Here is a 12,144-nt window from a genome sequence, read left to right as displayed (position 1 = left end):
AAGACTAAAGCAGATAGAATAGTTTCTGAATCAAAAGTATGTATACAAATAAAGAAATAGCACGTTTAATATCAATACAATTGTTGTTTTCTCTTTCCATTTGTGATATAAAAAAGTAGAATCGTACTACAAACAGGTTTATCTGATGCACAGCCCAAATATTTATGGAATTGTCACCTTTTATTTTAATTACAATAAGAAAATGAAATATTTTAGTTTAACGTCCCACGTTTATGCGCTTTAGGCTAAGGAGAACGATGATTAAGGTAAGCGAATGATGATGGAAGAATTAGTGGAATAAAAATGTGGAAGGAAACGGGAGTAACCCGAGAAAACTCACGGACTCGATGTTGTCTACTACAAAATTACTTGGCCAGTTATCGAACCAGGAAACCCACTAATAAGAGGGAAGCTCTCTACCACTAAGCCACTGTACCCCTGTATGCCACTGTAATTACAACGATTTAAATAGTGTACAAGGAAGATTGCTTACCATCAACCTTCCACGGATTTCGTGTGTTTTACAAGAGTCACATGCAATATTAACAAAATTTGGAAATATTATCGTGTTTTCCATTGTCATACAGGATACAAGTATCAATGTTGTGTTTTCTTTCCCTGTAGATGTTACAGAATTTTGTATTAATTAATCGTCTAAGGAGGGCACGGTGGCTCAGTGCTAGGTCGCTTACCTCTAATGCGTGAGGTACTTAGTTCGGTCCCCGGCCAAGTAATTTTGTGATGGACAACAACGTGTCCATGGGTTTTCCCGAGATACTCCGGTTTCGTACCATTTTCTCTTTCCATCAACATTCACTTGCCTTAACCGTCGTCTCCTTTGTCCTAAAGGGCGTAATCGTGGGACGTTAAACTGAAATATTTCAGTTCTTTTCCTATTTTTTTAAAGAAAATATTGAGTAGAAAATATGCATACGGAGGCGTGATAATTCGTATTGTATATCATCAATATTAACCCGTTAACGCCCAGAGTCACCTACAGATGACACTACTTTAAAGGCGTCTTCTCCCTTGTACAGTACGTCGACTTCGAAACATTTTTTGTGGTTATGCAACATATATAGGTAAGTAGCTGGTGCTACTGTGGTTCACTAGGACTCCCTGGTAGACGATTTGTGAACAAGAAGACGCCTCTAAAGTATTGTCACCCGTATGTGACATTGGGCGTTGACGGGTTAAGCATAATTGTCATTCTCTGTACAGATTGTTCCTATTGGACGTAAAATTTGTGAACCGCAAACGTTTTTATGTTGCTTATTTCTTTGTCTGTTGAAGTTTATCATTCTGTTTAGGCTACATGAAAAACGGAGCCTACAGTTTAAAGCAGAATACGAACCACCATGATGCGTTCAATGTACACTCATGTCCAAAATTATTGTCGCATATTTATAACTGTCTTCATGTAAGAATATAATTTGATAATGATTTTGCAGGGTACTTTTAATACTGATACTATGTGTGTAATCAGGAAATTTATAGTTGTGATTAATTTCGTAGGAAAAATAAAATACGAAAATTATAATGAGTAAAACAAGTGTTGCTAAATGAACAAGAAAATTTTATTTTCGTTTCATTGTTCTTATCTACTCCTCTTTTGACATGAAATTTGCCACATACATGTCTTAGTCGATTATATACATACTAACATTATAAGAAATACCGAGCAAATTCGTTATCAAATTATATTTCTAGAACAACATATTTATAGACATGCAACAATAATTTTGGATATGAGTGTACAACCACCTGGAATCGAACACCAAGGGTGTACGTGCTAATCACGAAACAAGCGGAAAGGGCACAAAAATGCATTTTCATTCATGAACAGGAAATTTGACACTCATATTCCTAGTCCGACAACTCTGAGTTGTCCTTTTACCTGTATCGTACTTTTTTCAACCCATGCAAACAAACACCAGGATTATACTTATAAGGTTCACGTTAAGTCAGTGCTAGAGCGCTTATCTCTAACGTGAAGAGGCTTGGATCAATCCCAATCTATGTGAATTTGTAGCGGATAGCATAACGTCCGCGCGCTGGAGTTTTCACGTTTTCTACCGCATTATATTTCAAACTGCAAGTTACGTCATTATAATTTATCTTCATTGATTATCTCTCCTTTGAGCCCAAAGAGCTTTAAAATGGATCATTAAACCAGAAAAACGATATTTATAGATATTTTATCTAATGGTAAATAAACAGTTTAACGATCTCGTTTCGTAATCCGAAGATTCTACGTTTGAATGTTGGCAGTTTTAAAATGGATGTCTGTCAATCCTTCCAGGCAAATAGTAAGATGGTACCTTTGAATGCATGGTTCTGCACAATTTCGTTATCATGTTGTGTTAATCATTCAATGGCCAATTTATGATCCTGAAGTTATTTTCAGTTGAGATTTAGATACATAACATATTTCGATATATATTTGACAGTATGTGAAATAAAACATAAAAGATACCCCACAAAGGTATGTTTCAAACAAGTTCCATTAATAGAACATTGGCCTGTTTCAGTATATTTCGTATTGAGATTTTGAATATTGTTCATAGAATTGCTATGTCTGTTTTATTTATTAATATGTGCGTAATGTATTTTTCAAACCTATTGATATTGTCTAGAAGTTTGTAATATGTATATTTCTTTGAATTTTTAAAATATTTTGGAGTTTATAGCATGTATTTGCTCATATATTTTCATTATATATATATATATATATATATATATATATATATATATATATATATATATATATATATATATATATATATATGTATGTATGTATTAATCAAACACAATTCATTTCAGTTGTACTGAATTGAAATATTACGGCATATGCTCACTTTTTTAGAACTGGAAATACAATATACATAATACTGAGGAAAGAGCGAAGTGCAATAAAATCAACATGTTTTGCATACACAATTACGACTTACTTTATATTCCAATGATACAAATTGAATCGGTCTCAATCTCTTTCCACCCTCTTTGCTATATTCTGCTTGCGAAAAGACCATCTTCCTTGCTTTACTCACAGTAGAAAATGGTTATCAGGCATTTTTAGTGTGCTTCTCGGACATGTAAATTACTTTTGATTCCGGCATTGAGAAATATACGAGATTCTGGTGAATCAGATACAGCGTAACCATCCCGGAAATCACGAGATTGTGAATATATTGTTTTTGTTGTTATGTAATTCCCAGTGAAGCAACAACTTTCCACTACTACGATGATTAGGACTTTTCAAACAGATTCCCCCATCATCTTTTTACTACTCAATTGAAGTGAGTACGTGGCAAGAAGTAGATTTAAGAAGTCAATACTATCCGTGCATAAGGTGTACTTCTTTGGGAAAATGGTACTTCTTCACTAAAATATTTTGTATGCAGTTTACTCACAGGTACTTTTGATTGAAAATGGATTGGGATACGGTGGCTCGGTGTAGAGCGCTTACCTCTGCTGTATGGAGTCCTTGGTTCGGTCTCCGGCCAAGTAAGTGTTTGGTGATCAGCATAGTGTCCGTGGATTTCCTTTGGGTACTCCTGTTTCTCTCATATTATTATTAAACCAATTCTTCCATCATCATTCACTTGTTTTAATCATCGTTTCTCTTAGCCTAAAATGTATAACATGGGACGTTAAACTGGAAGATTTGAGTGAAAATTGTCTCTCTGCTTATTTATAAGTTGTTCACTGCTTCCTGCACATCCATCAGTTTCATCAAGATTGTATGTTACAGATATTTCAGCAACATTTACATCACTGTTCCCAATTGCAAAGATGTGTGATGGAATTCATTCTGACGGTAGAACTTAGGAGGCGGAGGAGAATTATAAAAAATAAATAAAACTTAACTCTTGAACCACATGACCAACCACGATCAAAATTTTCTTCAACATAGACGACGTTCGTGCCTGGGATGGATTTTACCATTTCACTTTGACGGAATAACGTAGGGTTTAGGGAAAGAGGGGGAGATATACAAAAATCAATAAATATGAAAATAAAATTGACCATGTTCGTGAGTTAATAACTCTTGAACCACCCGATCGATTTCAATAAAATTTTCAACATAGATGAAGTTTGAACCTGGGATTTTTTTTATTATTATTTTATTTAGATTGAAGAAATTACGGGAGGGGTTTGGGAGGAGGGTAAATTTATGAGAATTAATAAAACTTAATAACTCTTGAACCACTCGACCGATCTCGATCAAACTTTCAACATATATAAGGTTCGGAGGGATGTTTTAATCATTTTTGTTTGACGGCACAATGTAGGGGAGGGGAAGGGGGCATATATGTTAAAAAATTAAAAAAAAATAAAAGTGACTTTGTGACTTCATCACGCTTAAACCACCAAACTGATCTTAATCAAATTATCAACATATATGAGATTCTGACTTGGGGTAATTTTTGTCATATCTCTTTGACGATAGAACATAGATTAGGAGGAGGGGACGGGAGATAATATATAAAAATAAATAAAGCTTAACTCTTGAACCATCTGACTGACCTCGATCAAATTTTCAACATAGATGACGTTCGACGTTTTCTTTTTTAATAGTTTCACTTTGACGATAGAACGTAGGGAGGGGGAGGAGAAGGAGAGATTAATATATATAAAAATAAATAGAGCTTAACTCTTGAACTACCCAACCGATCTCGATCAAATTTTCAACATACATGACATTCGGGCCTGCGATAATTATTAGCATGCCGTGCCCCGCAACACGGGGAGGGGAGGGATATATAAAAATCACCGAAAATAACCAATATCAAAGAGCGCTTTAGTAATAGTAAAAACGGAACATATTACTATTTTTCCTTAATTTAACCCAGTGAAATCGGGGTGCGTCTTAGATTCGAGGACGCCTTAAATTCGAGTAATTATCGAGAAATTCTTAATTAAAGATATTATTAAGGTGTTATTAAAACTACTTTGCTAGCCATAAGTATTTTTAATTTTGTATCGTATTCAATCATTCAGACAACAATAGTGTCCTTTGCAAGCGCAGGACGTGTGGATTTGCTAGTTTCAATATAATATTCTTGTAAAACGAGACAACTTCTGTTTTTAATATTGAAGAAGAAGCATTGCGGAAAATTTCATTCGTATATTCTTGGCTAGAAGAAGTAAAGAAATCGGTATTATTTCTATCTTGCTATTTTATCAAGGCTCCTGGTATTAAATAGTGACCGCTAAAGTCATATATCACTTCGCTCACATATCCAGACTGACACTGTCTGTCAAGCCCCAAGACAAATTGTGAAGAATGATATATTTTATCCTTCTTCCCTGAAGTATAACGGCTTCACACGACCATCAGCTTCAAAAGAATGTAACTTCTAGTATAAAAAAGCGAATTTCAAAATAAAAATGCTATTGTTAGATTTGATAGCAAACTGAATTTTTATTTAAGAAAAGTGAGAGTTATCACAATATATAAAATGTTAAGTATAGTTTAACTAAATGTTTCAGACGAGTTATTAGGAAGCCATTCTTGAAAATACACTTTTAACATTTAATTTAAATATAATGTATAATGTTAAATAGTTAATAATAGTTTCCCGTTCTATTTAGTTATTTCCTTCATACAATAAACACTGAGCAAGTAAATTAATACGCAATTGTTTGAAATCAAATTAGTTGAACTATTGAAAAGAGTTGTAAATATATAATATATTGTTCTGAGTTTCACATGATCATATACTTCCAAACTCTTCGGTAAACACTTACGTATATATCATCGTTAAAGTGCTGGGTTATCATTCAAGGACATGCAATGCAATTTTGATTATTTTGAAATCTCGTGTTTTATTTAGGGAAATTTAAGGAAGTTCTCCCATTTACCCTAAGTCACAAGGCTTACCAATACATTTAGTTGAATGTCTCATGCCATTTTAAAAGTACAATAATGTGTAACTTTCTAGTACTACTCCACTTAGACGTAAGATACTTATGATTCCAGGGCTACGGTGATGTCAATTTTGAACATAGAAACGAATAGTAGAGTGTTTTAATTGATTTTTTGTGCTAGCCATAGGCTAGCTTCCTTTTAGAGGGCTACACCCTCTCTGAGGTGAGAGAAGTTAAGGAATTGTGAGAGAGGAGTAAGGCATATCTGGGCTAAGATGAATTTATTTAATTTTATTTATTTGTTTCCAGAATCTTTTCGATCATAACCATATATAAATGGTAGGAGTAGTTCTACATTAACATATTAACATAACGCAAATAACATAACATAAATAACATAGCATATAATTGGACATAACATAAATAAGGAAATGATAGAAATATACATAAATGAGATAATAGAACAAATCATGACAACAATTTAAGGCACAAAGATTGAGTTGAGATAAAGAATATAAGTAGACAAAGAGTAAAACGTTACTATACAGATATATGATTATTGATTAAATGAAATGATCCTGGAAAGCTAGACTACCGAATTGATGGAATTTAGAATGAGAGTGAGAATGATAGATGGGGCGATGTGCGATACACAGAACAACACAGGGTACGTTAGTAAGACAAATGAGTGTTATCTTCTGCCTAGGGGCATCTCTAGGCTGATGAAGACGGAGGGAGCCCTGTTAGAAACAAGAGGTGTCACTGTGCAATGAAGGATGGAAAGATGTGAGGTAGATGAGCATGAAGTTGGTAGTCTTCGAGCATTTTAATTGAATGACATTAGAACCTTTATTTTCCATTCTATGCGTTTCTTTTGGTGTGTGGTATTTATATTTACATCATAAAATATACGTATTTAACGATTGTTATGTCCTTTTTTCTGTCCCGTTGATGAAAGATTTTTTTACTGAAATAAATCAGGATTTCAAGCACAACTGACTCGTAAAGCCTTGGTTACCACATATTTCAGGGTAACGTTCTTAGTCTAACTAAGTAAAACAAATGAACTAGACAGCTATAAGCTGCCTCATAGTCTTCGTGTCAGAAAAAAAAATAAATAAATATACGAGGGCCCATCAAAAAAAAAGACTGAGAGTATTTTCTTTAATCGCACACAAGGACGAACCATTGCTGAAACAATGTTATGTGATAAAAGCGAATGTACGAAATGGAGTCGATTCGTGAAGAGCAATATCCTACTTTGAAGTTTTGCGTTCGTTTGCAGAATCCGGCATGGAAGCGTACAGATTGTTGCAGCAGATATAAGGTGTTGATGTTCTGCCACAATCCACAGAACTTAGATGGTTCAAGGAAATTGAGAGCCATATTTCAACAACAAAGCAAGCAGGTCTAGGTGTTACATCAACAGCAATAACGGAAACAATAGTTAATATAGCAGCAGTGATTGCTCATGAAGACCTTCGAATAACAATTGGCAGACTTGCAGACATGTTACACATTTCCAATGCTCGTGATTTTTGATTCTGTATGTTCACTTGAGCATGAGACGCGTTTGTGCAAGATAGGTCCTAAAAAAATCTGATTCCTGAACAGGAGATGGTACGAGTGGAAGTGTATAGAGAGCTTCAACTTCTGCTAGTGGAGTATGGGAATGAATACTTAAATTCCATCAGTACAGGTGATGCGACCTGGCTTCACCATTACAACCTGGAAAGCAAACAGTCAGTATGCTAGAAATCGGCCACAAACTAAGTAATACTGCGGAGACAACCTGGTGTGATAAATAGAATGCAAAATATATATTTTAGAAACATGACATAATATACAGCAAATATGCGCGTGTTACTGCGCAATACATTATTTATTGTTGGACTATGAAAACATTATAAACTGTGACACTAAAATAAAGAAATTAGCTTGAAATAGACAGTTACTTTACGGGTAAAACTGCGTTAAAACATCTACGTCGGGCTTGCAGCCACATCTGTAAGACACGGAAAGCTGGGATTATTTCGGACGGGGAGTGACTTCAGAACAAACCCTTATGCATAAAGGCTATATTAACAACAAACAACTGGAAGTTTTTGGGGAGCTAAAGGCGGTCGCAGGTGGGCTCAGCCCCTTGTCCACTTCGTAGCTACAGGCTTGATGCACGATACCTACGTAAAACCACTGTGGTTGTATATTTGATCATCAGTCTTTCTAACATGACGCTCACGAACAATGTGTTACATATTCCACATGTGTTTTCTCTCCTATTATTTCGTTCAATGAATGTCTGTGTGATCTCACTTACTTTATGATTGCACGAAATATCCTATGTGGATAGGGAATAATGAACCCACATAGCTCGAACGGAATTTGGACTCCGCTTGTTCTCTGACGGAAAACTACGTACAGCGCTACTTTCGACAACGAACTAACTCAGATATGAATATTATTATTACTATTACTATTTGACACTCAACCTTTATGTAAATTTATATTGAACGTTTTTGAAAATGTATGCAATCTGCACCTTTCACGCAAAATGTGGAACATATTTATCAACTAACAACTTCTGCTAACACATTAATTTATGTGACGACTCTGTTTACAAAGGTGTCAATTTTCTGTTCGTCAAAACTTGTCAACCTTTCCTTACCCCCATCTGGCCCTCGCGTGAACTTCCCTATTGTGTGATCTCTCCTGACTTTAATATTTGAATAGCACATTCTTTATTACAAAAAAAAAATCAAATATTAGTTATTTCTCAAATTACTATACATAGTATGATAAATTATATTTGAATATCGGAAAGACCAATCTCTACAAATCGAAACGGAGCAAAATCTTGTTCATGTTTCCTACAAAACTTGTGAAATAAGTTTCTCTAAAGTATGTTTCTCTCAAATAAGTTTCTGTAATCACTAAAGCGCCCCAAGATAACATTCCATCTCTCTATTATCTTCAGTAAAATCGGAAGTGGTAGACATATACTGACTGATTTCCAACGCTCAAAAATTGTATCTTTGGAAATAATCAGAGGAATCAATATACCATTAGATAATTTGATGTTTTTTATTTTAGAAAAGTCATTATTAGAAAATTTGAAAATCATAAGAGTAAAGTCATTCTTTCCCATGACAGACTACTATTACATGCAACAAATGTACGGGGAACTTTAAGAGAAAACGAACGACATACAATTGTTACAAATATTACCTTGGTAAACTTATATGTTTATCGCATTATGTATATAGATAAACATTAAATGTTTGGAAAGAAATTTACTCTTTCCGTTAACTCCCATATTTATGTTTGGTAAATTTGAATCTTAAACATAAATCTTTATATATATACTTCAATGTAGAAACTCACTTACGCTCTCTTTAATAAAATTTATATATGGAGGTAACAAAGAAAGTTCTGTCGCTTTTTGTGGAGATCTGTGTTCCATTGACCCTCACACCGTGAGTTGAACGCGAATGGAGATAAGGCGAAGGGCAGTTGTTGGTGTGGGTATCTCCAACATACTACGTGGTTGTGGCAATTCAGTTACACCGCGAACTTGCGTAAGGACAGAGTGAACATGGGACCTCCACAGAGCGTAACAAGGAGTGTATGCTGTACAAGTTTAAATTGGGGTCAAACGCCGCTGCAAAGGGGCGGAAGATATGCCAGGCCTTTAGTGATGATATCGTTTCTACGCGGACACTGGTTTCACAAGTTTAAGGACGGTGACGAAACAATCGAAGACGTGCCACGTGCCAGAACAATAACAAATGTACATATTCAAGCAGCAATTGAGGCGAACAGTTGTCAGACATGTGAGAAATTGGTGTTACAATTCAGTGTGAGTTGAGAAACCATTCGCAAGCACCTCCATCTACTTGGGAAGCACACAAGTTGGGTCGATGGTTTCCATATGATTTGTCTCCGGGCCAGAAGGCAACACGAGCAGTCAACTGTGTTTCTTTGCTGCCTCCTCTGCGAAAGGAACCATTTCTGGGCAGGGTCTTAACATGCGATGAGAAGTGGGTCCTGTACGAACTTCCACGGCTCCATCATCATTGGTTCCGAAACCAGCACTGTACCAGAAGAAGTCCTCCTGTGTTTTTGGTAGACTGCTCGCGGCATCGTGCATCAGGAACTTCTACCGACTGGTCAGAGCACCAATGCAACTGTCAGCAGTTGAACCGTGTTCAAGAAAAACTCAAAAGTATGTAGCAGCACTTTTCAATCGCAAAGGGGTCTTCCTGTTACAGGACAACGCTAATCCCACGTTGCTAAGATGACTCGGATCGCCATTCTACGCCTTGGATGGGAAACATTATTGCATCCACCATACTCCTCGGATATTGGACCTTCCGATTATCACCTGTTCTATTACTTGGACAATCACTTTAGAGGATGCCAGTTGAAGTCCGTAGTAGAGGTGAAAAAAGCACTTTGTATCTTCTTGGCTTCATGGCCCACCAAGTTCTACCGCGATGGAATCCATGGTCTTCCAGAACGTTGACAGAATGTCGTCAATGCTGACGGGGACTATTTTTGACCTTCCAGGTACGCCTTAGGTGGCGTACGAATATGTTCGAATATGGTGGGTAAAAAAGAGACAAAACTTTCTTGGTTCCCTTTATAGGTTTGTCCTATCGCCTGATTTGTGGCATTATGAAGGTTTAATAACTTTACTTTTGTGGCTCCCAATTCTGCAAATTCGTGGAAGGAGAATGAAGAATGGAACCTCAAAGATTACTCCTATAGATCAGAAAATTAGATAAAATTATACAATTGACAGTCTAGAGGAGTGGTATTAAATATTCTTTCTCACATACCCTTAACAATACTTTCCGTTCAAATGTCTACACCCAGATTTAATCTACTCAGGTTTAATCTACAATCTCTGTACACCGTCGCAGAGAAGGTGAGGCAGATTTCTTTTTCTGGTTTGGGAACATTACCTATGGTCTAGGCACTAGTCTCGTCGCGTAGAATCACTAATTCTGTATCCCTAGCCAATTGTCACATGTTTCTAAACCATGTTAGTGGCAACTTGTTTTGATTTACGTGGAACTTGTTTCGTTTACCTCTCCAGATTTTTGTGTATAATATTATTTTTCGCGATAAGTATTCAAGATGAACAACGACTTGCCATAACAATTTATTTTCGTTTAGGGAAAAGTACTGCGCAAACATACAATATTTCAACAGGCATATGGCGGTCAAGACAGACTGACTAGAGCCACAGTGTACCGATGGCAAAAGTCGCTCGCAAGTGGGCGCGAATCAGGTGCTTTGATGCCGCATCCTTGACTAAGACCATCCGTTATTAACGAGACACTAGTGAGTACTGTTCATCAATTATTCGTGATGATAATCATATCTCTGTTAGAGCGCTAAGTGCATATTTGGATATATCGAAGGTCTCTATCCATCGAATTTTTCGTGATAATTTTAATTTGAAAAAGGTTTGCTGCTCATGGGTACACCAGTTTGTTATAACTGAACGGAAGCAGCAACGTGTGGATGTTTGCATCGAGTAGAAAAGACGTATGAAAGATGATCCTCTCATTGTGGACCGAATCATAACCGCAGATGAAACTTGAATTCTGACTTTGATCCGTTAAAGAAAAGCAGCACATGGAATTTGCTACAGCCGTTCACGAGAAAAAAAGTGCGGAAACAGAAGAACGCAGGTAGCGGGATGCTAATCGCATTTTGGGATCGAAGAGGCATGACGTAGGAACACATTCTCCCTCCTGGACAAACGGTGGATGCAGTGTACTACTGCACGGAGTCATTGAGACTTTGCGCCAGCACGTAGCGAAAAGGAAGCCGCATTTGATGAATGTCTTCATATTGCACCACGATAACGCACTCCTGCATATCGCACGTACTTTTCAGGATTACGCGACAAAGAAAAAAAATAGACATTTTCTCTCATCCCGTACACAGTTCATACCTTACGTCCTGCGAATTTTGGCTGTTTCCATTTTAAAGGCCGCTTTATGTGAACGTAATTTCATGACGAAGAAAAAAGTTATCACCGCAAAACAAGTTTTCTTCGGCTCACTACCTGACGACGAATTTTCAAAGACTTATACAAAGTGGCGAAAACGTATGAATGCTTACTTAGCTGTTAATTGTGCCTATTTTTTTTAAAAAAAAAGATGTACGTCTACTGGATATGGTTGATCCTGAATAGAAATGCTTGGTTTGTAAGTTCTTTTTTATTTATTTATTTTAATGATTCTTGAAGGAGGCCAT

The sequence above is a fragment of the Thermobia domestica genome, chromosome 6 (genome assembly GCF_964235325.1).
Source record: "Thermobia domestica chromosome 6, izTheDome1.hap1.1, whole genome shotgun sequence".
Taxonomy (NCBI): domain Eukaryota; kingdom Metazoa; phylum Arthropoda; class Insecta; order Zygentoma; family Lepismatidae; genus Thermobia; species Thermobia domestica.
The sequence above is the reverse complement of the archived record's forward strand: the minus strand, read 5'-3'. Positions refer to the sequence as shown.